Here is a 26,929-nt window from a genome sequence, read left to right as displayed (position 1 = left end):
TACACTGCCCTGGAGCTAGCTCTTCCTGTGGAGAGCCACACCATTCCTGCTGCTGTAACATCAGCTTCAGAGGACTGCTCCGCAGCGGCGGCTCCCTTTGGCCGCATTCCACAGGTGGTGTCACAAACTTTATAGATCCCCTATAAATAGAAAACTCCTTTTTTTATTGACCGCCCTGGGCCACGGACCGGGCCAGCCACCGTGATATCCCCCACCAGCATCCATAGGCCCGGCTGCCGAGTACCCCATTTCCCCGGGGGCGCGTCAACTTCTGGCGTCACAAACAGGATTTCGTGCCCGTTGCAATGAACAGGATTGCTTGCCCGTTGCCACCGGGTACTGTGCACCTTAAAAGACTGTAAGACTTACTGTGGTGAAGATTTCCCGCCAATCCCGAGGTTTCCCGCCGTTATCCATCATTTTCCTGTCGCCGCGCGGGAAGAAAGGGGCGTAACCGTGGGAATCGGAGAGGCGTGACTGTAGGAAGCGCGGGAAGCTCAAGCCCCGCCTTGTGCTCTGACACAGCACCAGGAAGCGTTAGGTCCTGGAAGGAGACCGTCGCCTGCGGAGCTGCGGCCTACCAGATCCAAGTAAAGAAGGTAGGCTAAGGTTTACTAGGGAGGCACAACCATGGCCAACGACCATCAAGCCGCCGGAGCACCGGTTAACGCTCCTGATGCCCAACTTGCGTCCGGCGCTGCACAGGCCGGAGCAGCCGTCCCACCAGCAGGGGTCGTGAATCCAATCATGCCCATGGCCCTGCCGTACATCCCCGGAGCAAAATGGCTTCCCCAGTTCGACAGAGACATTTTTGTAAATCGGCGGGATGTCGAGCCCCACCTGGAACAGGGCCACCACGACCGGAACTTGCACCCCCGTGACCGTGTCACCTACACACGACACCACGGGGAACGCGGGTGGTATGCCCTCCAGGTGTACCGCGTGATCGAGGACATGCTGCCGCAGGACATGGCTGATGACCCGGCTGGGTCCAGCAAAAATCAAAAGTATATAGTTTTTGCACTTATTAAAGTGCTCTCTATTGGTTTTATAAGTGTAACCAAGTAACCTCAGAACAAAAGCCCGTTTGGCGTGGCGGAAGCCGTAACACCAGCTCCAGAGGACTGCTCCGCAGCGGCGGCTCCCTTTGGCTGCATTCCACAGATGGCGTCACAAACTTTATAAATCCCCTATAAATAGAAAACCCCTTTTTATATTGACCGCCCTGGGCCTCGGACTGGGCCAGCCATCGTGATATCCCCCACCAGCATCCATAGGCCCTGCTGCCGAGTACCCCATTGCCCCGGCGGCGCGTCATACGCATCTCGCAAGAGGTGGGTTTTCAGGTGATTTTGAAGGTTTTAAAAGTAGATGAGAGTCAGAAATGGTGGGGTAGAGAGTTCCAGACAAGGGGGGATGCACAGGAGAAATCTTGAATGTGATTGTGGGAAGAGGAGATGTCGCGCCCCCATGGGCTTTACTGTTTTGGGACAGTATATATGTGTATCACGGTGGCTGGCCCAGGGCGGACAGTGCACAAAAAGGGGTAGCGATTATTAATAAAAGTTCTGAGAATTTCGTGACGCCGCCTGTGGTGTCTGGTGATAGTCACCAGCGCTGCAGCAGTCCTCTGAGGCAGGTGTCAAGGCAGCTAAAGATGGTACAGCTCCCCACAGGTGGAGCGGGCCTCAGGGCAGTGTAGATAGATAGATGGTGGATACGCTGGGCGTTGTGGTGCAGGTAGAGGTATAATAGCGCCGGTGAAGAGACAGACAGAGACAATTTCCTTGCAGTCATCCAAGGTTTTACTCACAGTCCTTAGGCAAGTCACAAATGCACTTTGCAGGTGGAGGCCTCCCTCGTCACGCTGCGTCCACCGGGCAGGGGTTCAATCCTTTCTCAGCCAATTTAGGAATGCCTGGCGGAACCCCACTTTCATATGTACCTATCTTGACCTTTTCCACACTTGGTCCTTCTCGCCGCTGCCCTACGCTGCTCACTCTCATTCCCGCTCGGGTATGCTGAAGTCCTTCCTGTACGTCGGATCCGGGACCAACCTGACTCCCTGGGGTTTTGAGTGCAGCAACCGATCCCTCCTCATCACCTGGCAGGAGCGGGGCGTACGGGAGCCGTCCTGCACGCGCCGTACTCCCTAGGATCCCTTTTTGTAGAATGGAGCCTGCTCCCTGCTCCCCTCCGGGCCTCTATCCTGGGCCCTAACTTGTGGAGCAGAGCTCTGACTGAGCCTCTGCTCCCAGACTGAACTGAACTCTCTACTCAAATATGGTTTCCTATTATATACTTACTGTATATGTGCTTCCCATTTCTACTCCCTCCACTCCAACCTACTGGTTCCCCCTACCTTTGGGTTCCCTCTACTCCAGCCAGGGTCAGGGCTGAGCAGAAAACTACATTGCATCTTGCCCCTCCTGCTGGCCTGGAGCGGTGTAGTGTTGGATGTAGGTGGTTGGGGGTTCTGTGCAGCACTCCCACCTTACCTGAGAGAAGGGAGACACCACACCTCGGGGTGAGGTGCAGTTTCTCTGTGGCGACTGAACCATCAGGGCTGCCACATTGATAATAGGGGAGGAGAGAAGGAGATCTTGTGAGGATCGGAGGTTGCGTGCAGGTAAGTACCGGGAGACTAGGTCACAGATGTACTGTATGGAGGAGACAGGTTGTGGAATAGCTTTGCATGCCAAGGTTAGGGTTTTGAACTGGAGCCAGTGAAGGGATTGACAGAGAGGAGAGGCCAGGTAATAATGAGGGGATAGGTGGATTAGTCGGGCAACAGAGTTTAGGATAGATTAGAGGATTGCGAGAGTGTTAGAAGGGAGGCCACATAGCAGGAGGTTGTAGTCTTCGAGAAGGTAGATGATGAGGGCGTGCAATAGTGTTTTTGTAGATTCGTGCTTGAGGAATGTGCGGATCTGGGAGATTTTTTTTACTTGGAGTTGGCATCTTCCTCACCCTAATCCTCCTTCCTCCCACCATTCCGATTGCCCTGAGACAACTGATCCCACACTTGGACACTCCTAAAAGCTGTTTTGTTCATTTTTCCATTTATAGATTCTGACCTCTCGCTCGGTCCGCTCGGAAGTGGAAAGAGCTTGGATATGTGGTTAGAAGGAGAGATTAGAGTCCAGGGTTACCCCAAGAGCTGGTCACTTTTCAATCGATAAATTTGGGCCTCTCGACCGGCCAGCTTCGATCAGGGCAACAGAAAATCACATGTAGCGATTTGAGCAGCCATGGTCACTCGAAGGTAATGGTGGGAAAGTGCAAATACTGTCGCAAGAGGTGGATAATGATGAGACACAATGGACAGAAAGTCAAGAGGAGGACCAGGGTGCAGAAGTGGAAAACGAAACGTTGGATGATGAAGTCACTAGCCCAACCTGGCAAGGGGACATGTAGGGCGAGAACAGTAGCACAAAGGGGGAGGGAGGCGTAGCATCACAACAGGCAGGAACAAGCAGGATGGTGACCACAGACACAAGGTAAGAAACCGCTCCCCGAAACACCAACACGACAGAAGTTGCCAGTACTACTGTTAGGTCTTTCCAAGTCTGGTTCTTTTTTAAAGACTGTTTAGATAACCCCAAAAAGGCCATTTGAAACATCTGCGAGGCCAGTGACGCGCCCCCTGGGCCGTGGGGCACCCGGTAGCTGGGCCGGTCGTTGCTAGGGGTGATGTCACAGTGGCGGTGACCCGGTCCGTGACCCAGGGCGATCAATTAAAGGGGATTTTACAGGAGTTTACAGTTTTTATATAAATGTTCGTGATGCCACCTGTGGTATGCGGCTAAAGGGAGCCACCGCTGCGGAGGAGGTTCTCTGGAGCTGATGTTAATGCAGCAGAGTTGGTTTAGCTCTCTACAGGTAAAGCTTAGCTCCAGGGCGTTGCAGGGATGTTATAGATGAAGTAGGTGTGGAGGGTTGTGCAGGGGATGATGGCGCAGTAATAATTCGCAGAGACAGTGGGATGCAGTCTTCAGGGTTTTACTCATGATTTTTAGACTCCAAGTTACCAGGGTCAGGGTAACTTCCCACGCCGTCCTGTGTTTACCATGGGAGGGGTTCAGCAAACTCCCAGGTACCTCCGGAGTACGTAACAGGACACGTTTCTGTGTGTTCCTCCTGGTTGTCTCCCTGTGCTGGCTCTCACCCTCCTCCCCTGCACCTCACACACAGTGTCCCAAGCCAGTGACCGCGGACCTTGTCGGGTGACGTCTTCTCTGTCCCCTGGGTCCTCTATGGCCACCTTTTGGCGACTTAGATGTAGCTGTGGCTGCAGCACCTGAAATGCTTCACCCTCCGGTTATCTAGCTGAGACTTGAAGAAACTCCGCTAGTTTAGGCGCCGGTCCCCTCTACGACCTGATCCCTCCACGTCAGTGTGAATTTGGGCACATGAGTGGCATCCGCACTGCCCGTGCCCCTGGGATCCTTTCTGTCTTCCTGGAGCCTCTCTCTTCTTTTCCCTCAGTCAAGCCTGGGCCTCTCAACATAGGCCCTCTCCTTCCTCCTCTGAACTGAACTCCCTGACTGGACTCCTCTGACTGACCTCACAGTTTTCTAACTTCACAAGATGGCTTCTCTTTTTATATCCTCCTTCACAAGTGCTCCCCTGATCTGCTTCCTCCACCCACACCCACTTCATGGTTCCCCCTCTCTTGGTTCCCCCCACTCCAGCCAGGGACAGGGCTCAGCCATGTAGCAGAGCATCTTGCCCCTCCTGCTTGTCTGGAGTAGTGTAGTGTTGAATGCAGGTGTTTGGGTCCCGGGCAGTACTCCATCCTTACCTGAGAGTGAGATACCACACCTCTGGGTGAGATGCAGCACCTCTGTGGCGACTGAACCCGCAGCGGCGCTACACCAGTATTAGCAAGATCACCAAAACTACTAGCCTGACCGCCACCATCATACTCAGGCACATGACAGCAAAGCACCTGACTAGCTGAGCTGAACACCAAGGTCCAGAAACACCATCTGCGGGTGACATCACTGCCTCTTCTGCTGTTGTGCGTGCCCGCCAATTTCCTGCCCATGGCGCATTCGAAGATGCTTCCCATCCTGCACCTGTCATGGCAGACTTGCAACCATCACAGTCCACTTCCTTGTCCCTTTGCAGCGTTCAGTTGTCCCTACCACAGTCCTTGGAATGCAAGCACAAGTATGCAGCCAGCCAACCACCCACCCACCCACAGGCCGCAATACTAAACTGCCACATTTCTGGCTTCTTGCATTTGGAATGTTGCCTTGTAGGCTCGTGGTGGCGCAAGCTTTCCACAACTTCATCGCGGTGGTGGTGGCCGAGTGTCCATACTCAGTCTCCAGCTGCCACTATTTCTCCTGGTATCATCTCCACCTTCCACAAGCGCAGGTCCCAGAACATTACCCGTGCCCTCCCCAGTGCACTTACTAGGAAGGACTGCTTAACCACAAACATGTGGACAAGTGAATGTGGCCAGGGACGGTACATCTCAGTGACACATGTCACTGGGTAAATATTGTGCTCGGTCTTCTAGACATCGACCAAATTATTCATGATGGCTGGATCATCCATCTCCTTAGTTTTGTGTTACTTGGAATGCAAGCGCAAGTATGCAGCCAGCCACCCACCCACAGGCCACAATACTAAGCTGCCATATTTCTGGACTGCTTGCTTGCACTTGAAATGTTGCCTTTTAGGCTTGTGGAGGTGGAAGCTTTTCACAACCTCATGCAGGCGGTGGCCGGGTGTCCATATTCGGTCCTCAGCCTCTGCTATTTCTCCCGGTAAGGTCTCCGCCTTCCACAAGCGCGGGTCCCAGAACATTACACGTGAGTGTTCATTCTGGTCGCATAAATGTCTTCCACAGTCCATAACTTTATTTTTTTTTATTTCTTTGGCCTTATATACAAGTCATTTACCTGGAAAGAATGTTTCTTAAAAATTTTTCTATTTTAGGTTGTATTTCGTATGGTATTTTTTGTCAGTCCGCAAAAGTGGCATAATACTCTGACAAGATTGTTCACAGATATGCTATTTGTCAGCGGTAAACTGAATAGGTTTGAACCTACAACTGCAAAACTTTAAAATGAAGTGTAATATTTGACACACTCACAATAATTGATGGATTATTAGGGCAGTCATATGGGATAACGTCTGATGGCCACAGTTTCAGGCAGTCGCCTAATAGTATGGTATTTGTCAGCTACCAAGTGTCAATTGGTTCAACAAAACACAAGTGGCTGACTTTAAAAGGAGTGGAATATTTAGCACGCTCCACAAAATTTCTGTATTATTATTGCAGTCATATGGATCATGTGCGTTTGATCATTGAAAAAAGTTCCTCTGCTTCCACAATACAGTAATATGAATAAAACCAAAAAAATCAGGCTTTATTTTGTGAACAAGCAAATGGAGATGTAAAATTGTGTACACTGACACACTGCTACAATCTATAAATTAAGGACAATATTTTCAACGTTCACTACAAATGGCTGGATTTGATCCGCAGTTATATGTGATACATCTGACAGAGAACCATGTTTTTAAATAGCAGGTTTGTGGTTTACTAATACTATTCTTCAGAGACCTAGTGTGAATAGCTTGACCAACACACTGCAATGAAATGGAAGGCAGAAATGGCTGATTTTGGAACACTGTTATAGGTGATATGTCTGACAGAGAACCATGGATTTAAAAGCAGGCCTGTAATTTACTAATATTATTCTATACAGAGACCTAGTGTGAATAGCTTCACCGACACACTGCAACAAAATGAAAATGGAAGAAATAGCTGATTTTGGAACACTGTTATAGGTGATATGTCTGACAGAGAACCACGCTTTTAAATAGCAGGCCTGTAATTTGCTAATATTATTCTACACAGGGACCTAGTGTGAATAGCTTGACCAACAAACTGCAACATAATAGAAAAGGAGGCCAATATTTTCCACGTTCAGTTCAAATGTCTGGATTTTTATTGCTGAAATATGGAACAGATCTGGCTGTATTCTGCAGTGAGAACAAACAAATGGAGCAGAAAAATGGTGTACTCTGGATTGCTTTTTAAGCAAATAACCAGGATTAATTAAAAAAAATTGCCCTGGCCCCTGATATCTGGGACTATGTCTACAAATATCTGTAATTATTACAGCAGCACCAGACAGGACGTTCAATGGACCCTCTTGCACTATATGCACTGCAATCTGCCACATACACTGCCTGCCTGTATAACTCCTGCTATCACCATTGAATATATGCAGTTGGATTAGTCCTCAGAAGGACTGTTAGTTCAGATGGATATATATTGGTTGTGGTACACCTACACTAACTATAAACAAACAAATCTCTCCCTACTCTGCCTGTTTCCGGGGTAGACTGTGATGAGCACAGTGGTGCCAGGTCTTCTATATACCTGATAATGCTGTGCGGCCAGCCAATCACTGTAATGCCATAACCAACATGGCTACGGCATTACAGTGCGTGGCACGCAATCCCTGCATGTTCATTGGCTCTCTGAAGAGCGTCAAACATGCAGGGAGGGGACCCGAGTTCCCGCCCGAACAACCCGGAAATACTCGCCGAGCTTGCCGAGAACCGTGATGCCCAGGCGAGTACCGAGCAGTGGTGAGCGCGTTCTCTCATCACTACTTGGCACCTGTCCACACTGCCAAAAGTACCAATACCTGGTTTAAAAACAACAGTATCACTGTGCTAGATTGGACAGCAAACTCGCCTGACCTTAACCTCACAGAGAATCTATTATAGAGAATCTATGGGGTATTGTCAAGAGGAAGATGAGAGACACCAGACCCAACAATGCAGATGAGCTGAAGGCTGCTATCAAAGACACCTGGGCTTCCTTAACACCTCAGCAGTGCCACAGGCTGATGGCCTCCATGCCACATTGCCGCATTGATGCAGTAATTGATGCAAAAGGAGCCCCGACCAAGTATTGAGTGCATTTACTCAGGGCCGGTGTCAGCACCCGGCGCACCCGGTCAAATGCCGGGGCCCTGAGCAGGTGGGGGGGGCCCTCACCGTCGGGCACCCCGTGCTATGGGACCCGTGACCGGAGGAGAGCGGTGTCAGCGCCCGTTCCCCCCCGCTTGCTCAGGGCCCCGGCACCTGGCACAATACTTACCCCTCCCCGTGCCTCCGCAGCAGCTCCTGCATCCTCCGTGGCTGCTGCACTGTGACGTCTCAGGTCAGAGGGCGCGGTGGCATCTTTACACCGCGCTCTCTCCTGAGCAGTCACAGCGCAGAGTGGGATGAGGCCGGCGAAGCTGGAGTTCGGAGCAGCGGCAGCAGGTGAGACGTGAGGTGAATATTTGATTTTTTTTTTATTGTATGGAGGCCTGTGGCAGTATAAGGGAGGGGGGTGAGGTGGGGGTGTGTGACATCCTGCATGGGGCATTATATAGGGTGGTTGTGTGACATCCTGCATGGGGCAGTATAAGGGAGGGGGTGTGTGACATCCTGCATGGGGCAGTATAAGAGAGGGGGGTGTGTGACATCCAGTATGGGGCAGTATAAGGGAGGGGGGGTGACATCCTGCATGGGGCATTATAAGGGAGGGAGGTGTGACATCTTGCATGGGGCATTATAAGGGGGGGGATGTGACATCCTGCATGGGGCATTATAAGGGGGGGGTGACATCTTGCATAAGGCATTATAAGGGAGGGGGGGGTGACATCCTGCATGGGGCATTATAAGCAGGGGTGACATCCTACATGGGGCATTATATGGGGGGGAACAGCCTGCATGGGGCATTATGTGGGGGGAACAGCCTGCATGGGGCATTATGTGGGGGGGACAGCCTGCGTGGGGCATTATGTGGGGGGAACAGCCTGCATGAGGCATTATGTGTGGGGAACAGCCTGCATGGAGCATTATATGGGGGCCAGTATTCTGTATGGAGCATTATATGGGGGCCAGTATCCTGCATGGAGCGTTATATGGGGCCAGTATCCTGCATGGAGCGTTATATGGGGGCCAGTATTCTGTATGGAGCATTATATGGGGGCCAGTATCCTGTATGGAGTGTTATATGGGGACCAGTATCCTGTATGGAGCATTTTATGGGGGCCATTATACTGTGTGGAGCGATTCGCTGGTTTCTGAGCTATTGTGGAATTTACAATAGATATCACTCATGTAATGTAAGACGTGAAATCTTTGCCCTTGTACTATATACAGTATATATTTCTCTTCGGTATCTGTGCATCATGAATCGTGGTATGTGTTAAAGGGGCCCAATGAGACTCTTTCACCTGGGGCCCACAAAAACCTGGAGCAGGCCCTGCATTTACTGAACATACAGTACAGACCAAAAGTTTGGATACACCTTCTCATTTAAAGATTTTTCTGTATTTTCATGACAATGAAAATTGTACATTCACACTGAAGGCATCAAAACTATGAATTAACAGTTTAACACATGTGGAATTATATACTTAACAAAAAAGAGTGAAACAACTGAAAATATGTCTTATATTCTAGGTTCTTCAAAGTAGCCACCTTTTGCTTTGATGACTGCTTTGCACACTCTTGGCATTCTCTGGATGAGCTTCAAGAGGTATTCACCGGAAATGGTCTTCCAACAATCTTGAAGGAGTTCCCAGAGATGCTTAGCACTCGTTGGCCTTTTGCCTTCACTCTGCGGTCCAGCTAACCCCAAACCATCTCGATTGGGTTCAGGTCTGGTGACTGTGGAGGCCAGGTCATCTGGCGTAGCACCCCATCACTCTCCTTCTTGGTCAAATAGCCCTTACACAGCCTGGAGGGGTCATTGTCCTGTTGAAAAATAAATGATGGTCCAACTAAACGCAAACCGGATGGAATAGCATGCTGCTGCAAGATGCTGTGGTAGCCATGCTGGTTCAGTATGCCTTCAATTTTGAATAAATTCCCAATAGTGTCAACAGCAAAGCACCCCCACACCATCACACCTCCTCCTCCATGCTTCATGGTGGGAACCAGGCATGTAGAGTCCATCCGTTCACCTTTACTGCGTCGCACAAAGACACAGTGGTTGGAACCAAAGATTTCAAATTTGGACTCATCAGACCAAAGCACAGATTTCCACTGGTCTAATGTCCATTCCTTGTGTTCTTTAGCCCAAACAAGTCTCTTGTGCTTGTTGCCTGTCCTTAGCAGTGGTTTCCTAGCAGCTATTTTACCATGAAGGCCTGCTGCACAAAGTCTCCTCTTAACAGTTGTAGAGATGTGTCTGCTGCTAGAACTCTGTGTGGCATTGACCTGGTCTCTAATCTGAGCTGCTGTTAACCTGTGATTTCTGAGGCTGGTGACTCAGATAAACTTATCCTCAGAAGCAGAGGTGACTCTTGGTCTTCCTTTCCTGGGGCGGTCCTCATGTGAGACAGTTTCTTTGTAGCGCTTTATGGTTTTTGCAACTGCACTTGGGGACACTTTCAAAGTTTTCCAAATTTTTCGGACTGACTGACCTTCATTTCTTAAAGTAATGATGGCCACTCGTTTTTCTTTGCTTAGCTGCTTTTTTCTTGCTATAATACAAATTCTAACAGTCTACTCAGTAGGACTATCAGCTGTGTATCCACCAGACTTCTGCACAACACAACTGATGGTCCCAACCCCATTTATAAGGCAAGAAATCCCACTTATTAAACCTGACAGGGCATACCTGTGAAGTGAAAACCATTTCCGGTGACTACCTCTTGAAGCTCATCAAGAGAATGCCAGGAGTGTGCAAAGCAGTCATCAAAGCAAAAGGTGGCTACTTTGAAGAACCTAGAATATAAGACATATTTTCAGTTTTTTCACACTTTTTTGTTAAGTATATAATTCCACATGTGTTAATTCATAGTTTTGATGCCTTCAGTGTGAATGTACAATTTTCAAAATCATGAAAATACAGAAAAATCTTTAAATGAGAAGGTGTGTCCAAACTTTTGGTCTGTACTGTACATTTCAGTAGGACAACATTTCGGATTTATAAACATTTTTCAAGCTGTTGTTATAAAGTGTTTTAATTTACTGAGATAATGACTTTTGTGTTTTCATTGGCTGTAAGCCATAATCATCAACATTAACAGAAATAAACACTTGAAATAGATCACTTTGTTTGTAATGACTCTATATAATATATGAGTTTCACTTTTTGTATTGAAGAACTGAAATAAATTAAACTTTTTGATGATATTCTAATTTTGTGAGAAGCTCCTGTATATGTGACTCGCCCCCTGGGCCGTGGGGCACTCTGAGCCGGGAAACAGGGCAATAATAGGGGTAGTAGTGGCAACCCGGTCCGTGGCTCAGGGTGGTCAGATCAAACATTGTGGCAGTCTATTTGTAGAGTTTTAAATGTCAGACTACGCCACCCCTGGATTGCGGTCAGAGTGAACCGCCGCTGCAGGGCAGACCGCTGAGGCTGGTGTTGTGGGTGCAGCAGAGAATAGTATAACTCCCCACGGGAGGAGTGTAGCCTCAGGGCAGTGAGCGTAGATGGTGGGGGTTGTGGTACAGGGTGTTCCAGTACCGTTAGTGCTGGCGCGGTAAGAAACACAGAGACAACGTGTTGCAGTCCAGGGTCTTTTACTCACAGTTGTTATCCGAGTCACTTCTGCAGGGAATGACTGCCCAAGCCGTGCTGCGTCCACCAGGTGAGGAGCTCGGCCAACGCCCAGGAAATTCAGGAGTATGGCACAGGACCCCCTTCTGTCCTTTCTCCGGCCTCTCGTGCCCCACCAGTGACCACACTTCTGTCCAGCTGCCTCGGGCCTTCTCTTGGTGAAACCTATCGCCGGTTTCCCTGACCCTATGTGGTGCCTTCCTAGTGGGTGTAGCAGGGGGTCGCACCAATAGATGATCACGACCTCCAGTCTTTGGCTGAGGGATAATTTACCTCCACCAACTTGGGAATCCGGTACCCTTATTCTGCCTGACCCTTCACCCGTTATCTCGTAGGTTCTTAGGGTCCCTTCTGCCTTCTTGTTTCTGGAGCCTTTCTACTCCTCTTTCTGTCCTCTTTCCTTCCTTCTCCTTCTTCTCTCTTCCCTCAGGCTCCGGCCTCTGTGCTAGGCCTGCCCAGGGAGCAGAGCCCATGCAGCAGCTCTGCTCCCTGCCTTCTCTTCTCACAGAACACTGAGCTCACTCCTAAGATTGCCCCTACCTTTTTATCTGCTTCACTGTGTCTGAGCTCAGGTGACCTGCAACCAATGAGCTCCTTCCTATGCTCCAGAAACCGTCCCCTTCTGCTCCTACATCACAGGGTTTTCTCCCCCTCCCCACTCCAGCCAGGGACATGGTCAGTCGTGCCTGCATATATATATACATGGCAGCACCGTAGAGCTGTCCCCCGGAAATGGGGTGTGTGTGGTGTATGCAGCTATCTGAGCCCTGGTCCATACTCCATCCTTACCTGGGAGTGGAATATCACACCTCTGGTTGAGGTGCAATACCCCTGTCGCAACCGAACCCTCGGGGCGCTACATTCCCCCCTGGTAAACCACAGCACGTCCTCAGGCTGGAACAAAGCAAAAGACAATTCAAGAACATGCAATACTTTTTCAATAACTTTTTACATTTAGAAAACAACCGACACTATTCAATTCCCTTTATGGGAAACACTTTTCTTTATAAGACATTGTTAATACTACCGGAACTCTTTTGTCATATAAAACATTCTCATTATCATGTAGCAGCATATAAAACTTTTCATATAAAACATTTTCAAGTAAAACATTTTAGTAAATTTTCTTCTTCACTGGCCACTGTGCAACTTGCGACCAGGTGTCCATCTTCCTATTAAGTGCAAAACTTCAAACTTGCGGGACACTTCGTCCCGAGGTAGATGTTGCAGTTCTTTTATAAAACCAGTAGGGGGCGCTTTAAGAAGCGCAACTATTTACAGGGATGACCGTTCTCAGTCCTCGGCCAGTTTGGATACGGGATGGCTGCTCTCAGTCCTCAGCCAGGTAGGGAAGAAGGACGGCTGCTCTCAGTCCTCAGCCAGATGACAGTTCAATCAGGATCAACTTTGCATCACACATCAACTTTATATCACACAAACAGTTCCTTTTACCCTGACGGGCAACTATGTACACAGGTACTCTGCCACTCACTAGTAGCGGTATCCTCCAGACGCTCCTTCTTCCTCCTCATATTGATCTTCAGACCCGTCCGGGTCCTCTGAAGTGTGACTCTCTGCGCACACCCGGTGGATGTTGAGGGCATACCAGCCCCTTGCGCCGCGGTGCAGTGGGCCTTAAGGCGGGGCCTGCAGAGGGCCGCTGTTGATGACGCCCGGGATCGGCGGCTCCACCAGGGGGCCAGGGAGCAGGCTGACGCTGGCAGTGTCCGGGACAGGGAGACTCCTCTTACCTGCTCCCGCGACCGCTCCTGCGTCACGCGTCTTCTCCTGGCGCTGGTCGGGACCTGCGACGGCTGGGGCACTGCCGATGCTGGGTAGCTTAGTCTGCTGCCGGTCCGTCATCTTGCTCTCCGTTCCTGATGTCTTCCTCCCCCCGGGTTAACCGTGGCCTACCTTCCGGCGATCCTCTTCTGTAGGCCGCGGCTCCGCTCGCAATGGTCTGCGTTGAGGACCTGGCGTCGCGCGCTGCTGACGTCAGCGCTCGCTGGGCTCCTTCCAGGACCTTGTGCGGCGTCAGCGCGTGGGGCGGGGCTTCGGACTTCGCGCGTTTTTGACGTCCACGCCCCTCTTCTTCCCGCGCGGCGTCCCGAAGATGACGTCCAATGGCGGGAAAACGGCCGAAGATGGCGGGAAACGGCTCCGGATGGCAGGAAACCTCTTTTTAAGGTACGTATACAGTTTTTTTTAGGCATGCAATACCCGTTTGTGGCGGGTTGGTCACAATCCTGCCGACTACGCCAAAGCTGACTCGCTCCCTGGGCCGTGGGGCACTCGGAGCCGGGAAACAGGGCAATAATGGGGGTAGTAGTGGCAACCCGGTCCGTGGCTCAGGGTGGTCAGACCAAATGTTGTGGCAGTCTATTTGTAGGGTTTTAAATGTCCGACTACGCCACCCGTGGATTGCGGTCAGAGTGAACCGCCGCTGCAGGGCAGACCGCTGAGGCTGGTGTTGTGGGTGCAGCAGAGAATAGTAAAACTCCCCACGGGAGGAGTGTAGCCTCAGGGCAGTGAGCGTATATGGTGGGGGTTGTGGTACAGGGCGTCCCAGTACCATTAGTGCTGGCGCGGTAAGAAACACAGAGACAATGTGTTGCAGTCCAGGGTCTTTTACTCACAGTTGTTATCCGAGTCACTTCTGCAGGGAATGACTGCCCAAGCCGTGCTGCGTCCACCAGGTGAGGAGCTCGTTCAACGCCCAGGCAATTCAGGAGTATGGCACAGGACCCCCTTCTGTCCTTTCTCCGGCCTCTCGTGCCCCACCAGTGACCACACTTCTGTCCAGCTGCCTCGGGCCTTCTCTTGGTGAAACCTATCGCCGGTTTCCCTGACCCTATGTGGTGCCTTCCTAGTGGGTGTAGCAGGGGGTCGCACCAATAGATGATCACGACCTCCGGTCTTTGGCTGAGGGATAATTTACCTCCACCAACTTGGGAATCCGGTACCCTTATTCTGCCCGACCCTTCACCCGTTATCTCGTGGGTTCTTAGGGTCCCTTCTGCCTTCTTGTTTCTGGAGCCTTTCTACTCCTCTTTCTGTCCTCTTTCCTTCCTTCTCCTTCTTCTCTCTTCCCTCAGGCTCCGGCCTCTGTGCTAGGCCTGCCCAGGGAGCAGAGCCCATGCAGCAGCTCTGCTCCCTGCCTTCTCTTCTCACAGAACACTGAGCTCACTCCTAAGATTGCCCCTACCTTTTTATCTGCTTCACTGTGTCTGAGCTCAGGTGACCTGCAACCAATGAGCTCCTTCCTGTGCTCCAGAAACCGTCCCCTTCTGCTCCTACATCACAGGGTTCTCTCTCCCCTCCCCACTCCAGCCAGGGACATGGTCAGTCGTGCCTGCATATATATATACATGGGAGCACCGTCGAGCTGTCCCCCGGAAATGGGGTGTATGTGCTGCATGCAGCTAACTGAGCCCTGGTCCATACTCCATCCTTACCTGGGAGTGGAATATCACACCTCTGGTTGAGGTGCAATACCCCTGTAGCAACCGAACCCTCGGGGCGCTACATATGTGACGCGCCCCTGGGCCTGTGTCGCGCTGCGTTGCGCATGCGGGAGCTTACCCGGAGCCGGATCTCTTGAGGGTTGTAGTCTCGTGGCGGTGACCCGGTCCGTGCCCAGGGAGTCAGACTAAGTGGCGCTGTATTAGCGGTAGATGATGGACGACTACGCCACCCGTTGAATGCAGCTATGGAGCTGCCGCTGCAGGACAGTCCGCTGAGGCCGGTGGATGGATGGTGCAGCGTAGATGGTATAACCCCCAACGGGAGGGGTATGGCCTCAGGGCAGCAGATGTGGATGATGGGGGTAGCAGGAACCACTCAGAGACGGTGCGGTGTAATTCAGGGTCTTTACTGGTAACAACGATAGACCCTCCCGGAGTACTTGCTAGTGAACGGGGCCTGGTCAGTCCTTGAGCAGATGGGATCTCCCCTGGCCAGGCGGAGTTGTAGGCCTCCCAAACTGACTGTACTCTTCTGGCTACCTTGCTAGAAGCGGATATAAGTAGCCCACGTCCCTGAGTGTACCGTGTGGTGCTCACCCGTATGGCCGGTGACTCGGGGCCTTCTAATGGCTTCCGCTCCACGATGGCGGTGCTGGTCCCACACGTGTGACCGTGCCTTCGGGTTTCTGGGCCTGAGGACCTGAAATCCCCTGCCGGTCGGCTTCTGCTGCTGGGTAAGAGTTAGTCCCCACAGCCTCGGACGCCGGGTCCGGTAAGAAAGCTTCTCAGTCAGGGCGAGCTCTGCAGCTGCCAGCCCCTGACTCGTAGTAGTATTGCTTCTGCTGTTTCTTGTCTCTACTCTCCTTGACTGCTCACCCTGCTTCAGCCCCGGGTTTATATAGGGGAAGTTCTTCCCCTCCCAAGACTGGGCAGGAGGTGTGGCATGCACAGGATCCCTGACCAAAGGACCTCCCACCTGCTCTCAGACATAACATTACATTACTGTGGAAACCAGACCCCTGGGGTGCCACATTCCCCCCTAGTAAAATTTAGTACTCCGGGACTAAACACATTTTAGAAAAACATAACAAGATATAACAATAACAATACAATAAGAAACACATAAAGGTGGTCACGGCATGTCCGTAACCGGGTGCAGTCTTTAAAGAAAGCAAGGTGTCCATTTCACCAAAACAGGGAGACGTAACCAGGTAGGGGTCTGTCCTACCCCGAGTCCTTAACAGTCTCTAGTCCATCCTGGGTTACGCTCCAACTAATTGTACAAGGATTCCCGGTAGATCCACCAAGGATTCCTAAAAATAACTGGAAACACAAAATTATACACAAGCAACAATACACAGATAAACATAAATAAAACAATTTATACACTTCAAATCCTCCAGCGTGCGGGTAACTGGCCTCTAGTGGCCCTAGTGGACCTACGGAGCTGACTGTCTGGCCCTGAACTACAGGGTGTAGGAGCTGTCAAGGGTAAACTGGGCAGCTGTCTACCGGCTCTTTGTCTCACTAGGGGTACGGCAGGCTCACTATAAGCAGAGGGTTGATCCTCCTGTTCTGCTTGTGTGGAGTCTTCTGCCTCCTGGACCGGCTGTTCTTCCAGCTCTACCTGTTGCTCCGTAGGTGCTTGGGATGCTGGTTGGAGGAAGGTGAGTACGGGTACCACAACTGCACCATTGACTTGAGTCCAAGACCGAGGGAAGTCCCCGAGCACAGTACTAACCATATCTTCCCTTTCCTCTACGGGTCGATGGTCTTCTTGTTCCTCTTCAGGGTTCCTCAGTTGTTCGGGACACTTCTTCAGGTGGTCCCGGGATACAATGGCTGTGGTTTCCCCTCCGTCTTTACTGATGGTACAAACCTTCGGGTTCTCGTGGCTTGAGGGCAGTACGGTGTACGGGTCCTTCTCCCACTGGTCGTCCAACTTGTGGAGCCGTCTCTTCCTCTTCAAGACCTGCTCTCCGGGTACCAGGGGAACAGCGGGAGCATACTGGTTGTAAGTTTTCTCTTGTCTTTCCCTAGCCTGACAGAGACTTCGCTCCACGCTCTCCTGTACTCTCCGGTACTGCTGCTGCCTCTCTGTGTCCCAGTCTGTTTCTGGTGAAGTGTCCTCGGGTGTCAGGACTCCCATTTCCAGGTCAACAGGTAACTTACCAGGTCTTGCCCTCATTAGGTAAGCCGGGGTACAGTTGGTGGAACCTACCGGGATGTGGTTGTATAGGTCCACCAGATCGGGCAACTTCTCAGGCCACAGACTGCGTTCTTCCAGGGGCAACGTTTTTAGAAGATCCATTACCACCTGGTTCATTTTCTCACAAAGTCCATTAGTTTGCGGATGGTAGGGTGTCGTCCTTATCTTCCGGCAGCCATACAGATTGCAGAATTCCTGGAAGACCTCCGCTTCAAAGGCAGGTCCCTGGTCCGTCAGCACTTGGTCCGGGTACCCGTGTGGACGGCAAAAGTGCTGCTGGAAGGCTCTAGCTGCTGTTTGAGCCGTTAAGTCCTTGACGGGGACGACAACCAGAAACCGGGAGTAATGATCCACGATGGTTAACGCGTAGACGTAGCCACTTCTGCTTGGGGTCAGTTTTACATGATCCAAGGCTACCAGTTCCAACGGTTGCCGGGTGACGATGGACTGCAGGGGAGTCTTCTGGCTGGCACGGTCCTTCCTTCTCAGGTTGCACGGGCCACAGTCTCTGCACCACTTCTCGATGGTTCCCCTCATGCCTACCCAGTGGAACCGCTCGCGCAGCAGGAACTCCAGCTTCTTCCACCCGAAGTGTCCAGCTCCGTCGTGGTATGCCTCCATCACCATGGCTGCGTCTCTTTGTGGCACCACTACTTGCCAGAGTAATTCATGCGTCCGGGAGTTAACCATTCTGCGGCACAACTTCCCTTTGTAAAGGAACAGTCGACTCTTCTCAGCCCACAGTTGCTTGGCTTCCTCCGGAGCGTCTGGGTCAAGGCGAGCCTCCGGCCGAGTCAGCATCTCCTTCACCAGTCGGACGGCAGGGTCGCTGTCTTGCGTTTCCGCCCAGTTGTAGTGGGGTAAGGGGTTCAACGTAGCAGCCTGCTTACTCCTTACCCGGTGGGAATACTGGATAGTCCCATGACGGTGGAACGCAGGGAGTTCAACTTCTTCCAGTCCCTCCGGATCTTCTCCTCCGTCCGGCAGGTTGGGCATCCTGGACAGGGCGTCCGCGTTGGTATTGGAGCGTCCTGCCCGGTATTTGATTGTGAACTCGTAGTTGGACAGACGGGCCATCCACCTCTGCTCCAGGGCACCGAGTCTTGCCGTGTCCAGGTGTGTCAACGGGTTGTTATCCGTGTACACGGTGAACCGGGAAGAAGCGAGGTAATGCTTAAAGCGCTCGGTGACTGCCCATACTACGGCCAGGAACTCTAGCTTAAATGAGCTGTAATTCTCGGGGTTCCTTTCGGTGGGTCGCAGTTTTCGGCTGGCGTAGGCGATTACTCGTTCCTTCCCCTGCTGGATCTGGGACAGTACGGCTCCTAGCCCGATGTTACTGGCGTCGGTGTAGAGGATAAAGGGCTGGCTATAATCCGGGTACGCCAGGATTTCGTCCCCCGTGAGGGCCATCTTCAGCTGGCGGAAGGACTCTTCTTCCAGCTCCTCCCATTTGAAGGGCGGCTTCTGGTTCTTGGCCTTCCGGGACTGGCCTAGCAGGAGGTCCTGCATAGGTGCTGCCTTTTTGGTGAAACCGGGAATAAACCTTCGGTAGTAGCCTACCAACCCGAGGAACTGCCGCACTTCTTTTACGCTGGAGGGGCTTGGCCATCCCTTAATTGCGGTGATCTTATCAGGGTCGGGAGCCACTCCGTCAGCGCTCACCACGTGTCCCAGGTACTGCACCTTTGGTTTCAGGAGGTGACACTTGGAGGGTTTCACCTTTAGGCCGTAACTTGCCAGAGCTTCGAACACTTCCGCCAGGTGTTTCAGGTGGTCCTCATACGTCTTGGAATATACGATGACATCGTCCAGGTACAACAGGACCGTCTCGAAGTTTCTGTGGCCCAGACAACACTCCATTAGTCGTTGGAAGGTTCCCGGTGCGTTGCAGAGTCCGAACGGCATGCAGGTGAACTCGCTAAGTCCCATCGGGGTGGTGAATGCGGTCTTCTCCCGGTCCGCCTCTGCTACAGGAACCTGCCAGTACCCGCTAGTGAGATCCAAGGTAGAGAAGAAGTTAGCAGATCTTAAAGCAGCCAATGACTCCTCTATCCTTGGTAAGGGGTACGCATCCTTGTGTGTGATACGATTGATTTTCCGGTAATCTACACACATCCTCATGGTGTTGTCTTTCTTTCGGACTAAGACTAGTGGAGCTGCCCAGGGGCTACAGCTATCCCTGATCACCCCAGCCTCCTTCATGTCTCTAAGCATCCCCTTGGCGTGTTGGTAGTGGGCAGGGGGTACGGGTCGATACCTCTCTTTTATAGGAGGATGGTCTCCCGTGGGGATGTGGTGTTCTACCCCCTTGACTCGCCCGAAGTCTAACGGGTGTTTACTGAACACTCTCTCGTACTCCTGAACCACCCGATAGACTCCTTGTTTCTGGTGTGCGGGAGTGGAGTCAGTACCCAGATGTAGTTGCTGACACCAGTCCTCCATGTTTTTCTTAGAGCCGTTACCTTCCTCCGGGTGAGATGGAGGCAAGGGTTCCACAGATTGTATAGAATTTTGGTTAATGGTATATAATTTGGCTAGTGTGGCATACCGGGGCAGGTACACTTCCCTCTCCCCGATATTTATTATGCGAACGGGCACCCTCCCATGGCGTACATCAACCACCCCCCGCGCTGTCAAAATGGTGGGCCTACTGTCCGAGTAAACTGGTTCTACCATTGCCTGGTAATCTCTACCTCTCAGACCAATAGCTGCCCGGCACCAAATCATCATTTCACTTTTTGGGGGCATGGCAATAGGAAAAGGGTCACACATTCTTACGCTACCAATCTCACCGCCGGAGAGTTCCACCTGTTGCCGTCGCATCAGTGCCCAGATCTCTTTCTGGAGCACCCGCTGCTCTCCGGAGCTGGCGTTCTTGGCAACCTGCTGTAAAAGGAAAATCACCTCTGCAAGACAATTTTCAATTACATTAGTTCCTAGAGTTATTTTTGGGTGACTCTCATGTTTGTCAATATCTACAATGATCAGTCCCTGTGCTGCCAGTTCGACTCTACCGATTTTGATGGTCACCTCTTTAAATCCGATCTGTGGCACGGGCTGGCCATTGCTGGCGATGATACTCAAGTCGTCGTCAGGGTAGCGGGTAATATCCGAGTCATTCCAGTACTGCTTAAAGAGCACGTACGGGATGGTGGTGACCTGTGACCCGGTGTCCAGTAGGGCACTCATGGGAATGCCATCCAGTACCACAGGCAAGACTGGACGTCCTCCCACATATCTGTCGCGCCAGTTCGATGGGCCTGGTGATCTTTTTCCTGGGGGTTGGCCCTCTACCCCAGGTTGTGCCCGTTTAAAGAACAGTACCTTGCCATATGTCCAGGTTGATTGCAGCGGCGGCAGATGGGTCGTCCGTCCTCGCTGTATCGGTCACTGGGTCTTCCTCTGGCCGGTGGGGTCCTCCTTGGTCGACGCCACGGGATGTCCTCCGGTCCGGATGCCAGCTGGATCTTCCCTGGGGTGGAAGCCTGTAAAGACTGCACAGTTCGGGTTAGCGCAGCAACGCTCTTAGCTAGCTCTTGGACCTGATGGTGTAGGTCTGGAGCCGGGTCATTGTCCAAAGCCTGCGCATCAGCTCCCACAGGCCCTGCCGACAAGGGCGCCGCCTCCTGGTGGTAAGTGATAGCAGGGCGCTTGTGGGTCACAACGCCACCCGGTGCCGGTTCTCGGAGCACCCGGATGGCTCTGTCCTTGAACTGTGCAAAGCCCAGATGGGGATCCTGTAAGGCCATTGCCCGCAACTGGGTTCGGTGGGTATTACAATACAGTCCCTCTATAAACTGTTCGGTCAACAGCCTGTCCTCGTTTCCCACTCCATCAGGGTCGGTCTGCTTAATGGCCCTCAGGGCCTCTTGTAGGTTTAGTGCATAGTCCCTTATACTCTCATGCGCTCGCTGCTTGCACCCGTAGAATCTAAGCTTAATCTCGGCTGAGGTGCGGGTATCAAAGGTGTCCTTCAGCCGGGTTAGTATCCCTGCGACAGTCTTCCTCCCAGGTGGCCAGGATTTTGCTTCCCTTTTGGCTGCCCCGGTTAGTTGGGCCACCAGGTTGCTCACTTTTTGCTCTTCTGTGAGGGGGTACACCTGGAAGAGGCTATCCAGCTTTTCTCTAAAGTCATGCAGGGTATGTGACTCCCCTGAGTACTGGGGTAGCCAAGCTGCTCCCGGGATATAGGGCATGGTGAAGGGCATAACTGCAGCAGCGGTAGCGCTGGCGGGGGTTGAGGCAGTGAAGCTCTCCTCCGTATCCGACATCTTCCTCCCCCCTAGTGGACCGTGGCCTACCTTGCGATGATCCTCTTCCGTAGGCCGCGGCTCCGCAGTGGATCGTCAGGGTTGAGGACCTTCCGTCGCGCTCCTGTGACGTCGGCGTCTGCTGGGCTCCTTCCAGGACCTTACGCAACGTCCGGACGTGAGGCGGGGCTTCAGTTCTCGCGCGCTTTCGGAGTCCACGCCCCTCTTCTTCCCGCGCGGTGTCCTCAAGATGGCGTCCAATGGCGGGAAAACTCCACGGATGGCGGGAAGAAGGCAGAAGATGGCGCCGGATGGCGGGAAACTTCACCGATGGCGGGAAGAAGGCTGAAGATGGCGCCGGATGGCGGGAATCTTCACCACAGGTAAGTTTGAAAAGTCTCTTTTTCAGGCACGCAGTACCCGGTGGTTGCGGGCACGAAATCCTGCCGACTACGCCAAAGTTGACGCGCCCCTGGGCCTGTGTCGCGCTGCGTTGCGCATGCGGGAGCTTACCCGGAGCCGGATCTCTTGAGGGTTGTAGTCTCGTGGCGGTGACCCGGTCCGTGCCCAGGGAGTCAGACTAAGTGGCGCTGTATTAGCGGTAGATGATGGACGACTACGCCACCCGTTGAATGCAGCTATGGAGCTGCCGCTGCAGGACAGTCCGCTGAGGCCGGTGGATGGATGGTGCAGCGTAGATGGTATAACCCCCAATGGGAGGGGTATGGCCTCAGGGCAGCAGATGTGGATGATGGGGGTAGCAGGAACCACTCAGAGACGGTGCGGTGTAATTCAGGGTCTTTACTGGTAACAACGATAGACCCTCCCGGAGTACTTGCTAGTGAACGGGGCCTGGTCAGTCCTTGAGCAGATGGGATCTCCCCTGGCCAGGCGGAGTTGTAGGCCTCCCAAACTGACTGTACTCTTCTGGCTACCTTGCTAGAAGCGGATATAAGTAGCCCACGTCCCTGAGTGTACCGTGTGGTGCTCACCCGTATGGCCGGTGACTCGGGGCCTTCTAATGGCTTCCGCTCCACGATGGCGGTGCTGGTCCCACACGTGTGACCGTGCCTTCGGGTTTCTGGGCCTGAGGACCTGAAATCCCCTGCCGGTCGGCTTCTGCTGCTGGGTAAGAGTTAGTCCCCACAGCCTCGGACGCCGGGTCCGGTAAGAAAGCTTCTCAGTCAGGGCGAGCTCTGCAGCTGCCAGCCCCTGACTCGTAGTAGTATTGCTTCTGCTGTTTCTTGTCTCTACTCTCCTTGACTGCTCACCCTGCTTCAGCCCCGGGTTTATATAGGGGAAGTTCTTCCCCTCCCAAGACTGGGCAGGAGGTGTGGCATGCACAGGATCCCTGACCAAAGGACCTCCCACCTGCTCTCAGACATAACATTACATTACTGTGGAAACCAGACCCCTGGGGTGCCACATATGCATCTGAATTAGTCCTTAGAAGGACTCTTAGTTTAAATGGTATATTGCTGTGGAATACCTAATACCTGACTAATTCAACTGCCAATTGTGTCCCTCACTCAGCAGCACCTCTCCCTACGCTACCTGTTTTCTGGGTAGACTGTGACGAGCATAGGGTCATCGTGTCTTATATATATATAGACCTGATGACGCTGAGTGGCCAGCCAATCACTGTAATGCCCACAACCAACATGGCTGTGGCATTACAGTGAGTGGCAGACTGCATGTTTATTCTATATCTAAACAGTGCCACACATGCAGGGCGGAGACCCGAGCTCCCGCCCGAGCAACCCGGAAATAATCGACGATACCCTATTTTTTTAACATGTATTACTACTACTTATTTACTTATTACAGGAATTTTTTCATTGTCTTTATTTTACGTTGTGTTGTTCTAATAGTTACACACCAGAATATGTACAGTCTTTTACTTTTGAAGCTGTACCAAAATAACTCTACCGGTTACAGCACAGTTTACTACACACCCACATTTGCTGTGAGTGTCCTGACTTTTGAGGAAACCAATGATGTAATTCGGAGTAACTCTTGGGGCAAAAAGTAGTGGAGTAAATCCCACCTCAAAGTGAGTGTTCCCGCTAGTTTCCCCAGACAGAGCTGTGGGGCTCCCGAAATAGAACTAAACGTCCATATTCCGCCAACTGCAATATTGGCAAGTTTTGCATCTTAATTTCCGCCCCCTCTTTGTGCTGGGTTCCTCCAGTGTTCCTAAACTTTTTATACTCTGAAACTATTCTGTATGAATCAATAAAAGTATTCAATTATTTTATATACTGTTAAAGACGGTATGTATGAAACTTTAAGTTTATGTCCTCTGCATATGGTGACTGCAGAAAAGTGATGCAAGATGTTTTTTCCCCTTTGCCCAACAGGGTATGGGTTTGTCATTTTTTTTAAATGATTTTTCGGCCAGAATACCTGCCTTAGAAATCTAAAATAGTTACTTTTTAATGATTTCTTTTATGCTGTTTTTTAGGTTTTTTTTTCTATTTCTAAGGGTATGTTCACAGGCATGTTTTTAGATAAAAATATCGGAGATGGCATTCAAGAAAAATTAACAGCGGAAATCTGTATTGGACTTTCATTGTGGTTTTCACTTATGACATGTTTTTTTCGCCATACTTTTTTGCAACCTTTTAACAGAAATTCATCAAAAATTGAAATGTTCTTTCATCCCACACTGAAAAATACAGGTTAAAAACAAGCACTGTGTGCTGCTTCTTGCCGCCGAAATTAATACTGAGTTTGTTTTGAAAGCATTTGATTAATTTCCATAAATGTGGATTTTAGAGCAAAACCTTTTCCAAAATATTCATCACAAAATCATGATTGTTAGCTGATGGTCACGCTGATTTTTTTTTTTTTAGCATATCCACCTAAAAAAATATTTTTTCAAAAAGGCTTGAGAGAGCATTCTTGTTAATTTATTTAATCCAGCTCATATGTTTGGGTTTTTTAGCGTTTGTTTTCCTCTTCACAAGTTTTAGAAAACACTTGGTGGAGAAAAAGAAAGTGCATGTCGCTTACTTGAGTCCGATTCCTCCTGGAAAATGATCCAAAGTTGACAAGTCAAGTCAAAAGGTTGAAAAAAGTCTTCAGGAAAAAAAGTGATTCAATGATTAAAAAACTCTTCAAAAAGTGTTTCAAGAAAGTAAAACCTCCCCAAAAAAGAACATTTCCGGAAGTGGTTTTACTTTTAAATACTCATTGTTTTTAAGGCCTGAAAAGAAAAAAACTTAGTCTGAAAATAGCCTAATTGTATACAGAAATTATGTTGTTGTTTTTTTTTCTTTCAATTTGGGGGAATTTTATTATTATTCATTATTTATTATTGATGATTAATATTTCTTACATATATCATTTTCTTCTTGTATTTATATTTGTATTATTATTTTATGTATTATTTACATTGTTGTTTAAATGTATTTTTTCATACTGGTCAAGTTTCATAGTAAAAATGCAAATATTTTCTACATTTTTTGCCTATATCCAATGGTAACTGGAGATGAGCGAATTGGTTAATCTTTTCATCTCTTGACGCGTAGGATATTATGAATTTATCGATTCACTGATTATTCTCATAAATTTTTCTAATGCAAATGTCAACCCTGGCAATTGTATCCTGATGGCTAGGGAATCAGGAACATTCGGAAAATTTAAGTTGGGCAAAAATTTGTGCTCAAACATTATCACTACAATATATACCCAAGAAACATTTCCTGCATATTTTTGTGCAACCTTTCTTGCATCGTTCTAAGTAACTCATACCAAAGTTGGCCCAAGGTTTTTAAGATCAAATTGCTGCCATCTTCTTTCCTGCACTTGTGCTGCAGTAGGACTTTGTGAACACCTCAATTGCTATAGTAAAGAATATATCACATAAAGTTAAAAAATACCCAAACAGGTGTCATAAATCTCCTTTACAGTGTCGGCTTTGTAAATTTCAGAAATAAACAATATAGAGAATCACATGTCAGTTCTAAACCATTAAGACTTGTTACACTCCAGAATGATTATCTCTAATCCTGCAAATCCCTACACTCATCCTCTTCAGAATCCTTATGTCATGGTCATGCAGGTTTTGGGTGTCTCCTTTTCCACTTAGCGTAGTGACTGTCTTGTCATCAGGCCATATATAAGGACCGGATTTCCAGTGGAAGGGACATCAAAACGCAATCCATCCTCCAAGGAATAACAGCTCCAGCTGAACCAAGCTCTTCTACCAAGATGGCAGCCGAACAAGTCCTGTGCAAAGCCGGTCTCTGGGTGCTGGCCGCCTGTATGATCCTTAATCTGCAAGGAGCAGGTAAGGAAAGATCCTATGGATATTACTAATTGTCTTCCTCATTGATGGAGTTTTTTTCTGCAACCTGCCACTTGTATCCATCAGTTTTCTGTCTTCCTCGTATTCTCTTTATTCAATGTATTGTGTTCCATCCATTTTTGCTTCTCTACTGGTAACTTCCTTCCTTACTTGTTCTTCTTTCCGCTGACACTTGAGCTTCTATGAGTTGGATCTCAGGATTATTTGTTTCCCTGTGCAATAATATAAAGTCATTACCTCTACCTGAGTCCCAAAGAGAAGGAATGGGTGATTTTTAACAGTTGGTTAGCGATCTGTAGGGTCTGGTCTCCTTCAAGGCTAACCCTTTCTATATGTCTTTTTGTGGACATAATATACAAAAAGGGACCCCCTTTAATTTCAAGAGTTGGCCATACACATTCAATAGCTGTCGGTGGAACAGCCATGTAACTATTACTCCAAACTACCACCTAAACTTAGTGTGGAGAGAGTAGTAGGCCAGTTTGAGACACCTCTGGTGGTGACTTATCTCCAGGAAATGAGATTCTTGAAATCCAACAGTCCAATTCTTTATTGCTCTAACATCAGCCACTGGTAAAAATGTTTCATAGTTTCATAGTTTTTAAGGTTGAAGGTAAACATAAGTCCATTGAGTTAAACCTGCAGCCTAACATGTTGATCCAGAGGAAGGCAAGAACCCCGAGAGGCAGATGCTTATTTCCCATATTAGGGGCAAAATTTCTTCCCAACTCCAAAAACAACAATTAGACTAGGTCCCTGGATTATCTTCCCATGTTGGGATTCTGCCATACATATTTTATGGTTGACCATTCAAAAATAAAAGGGTTTGGCAGACTGTAATGTAGTATGTATGGCTTTCTTTCAAAAGAATGGGACATAGTGGAGGAACACAAATGAACTCAAAATAAGCAGTGATGGTAGGGACCTCCATTAAAGTCAATAAGTTCTCTGACTTATCTTGTCATCCCTTTGAGGCTATTTGCAACAAGAAAAGATGTCTCGATGAGTTCAAGAACAATATCTTTGAAGATCATCTCCTAGAAAATGGGAAGGCTTGTCGATAACTCAAGAACTGTTGTAATGGAA

The sequence above is a fragment of the Phyllobates terribilis genome, unplaced genomic scaffold (assembly GCF_046119375.1).
Source record: "Phyllobates terribilis strain yellow unplaced genomic scaffold, ASM4611937v1 Scaffold_7__3_contigs__length_470593459, whole genome shotgun sequence".
NCBI lineage: Eukaryota > Metazoa > Chordata > Amphibia > Anura > Dendrobatidae > Phyllobates > Phyllobates terribilis.
Note: the sequence above shows the minus strand (reverse complement) of the source record.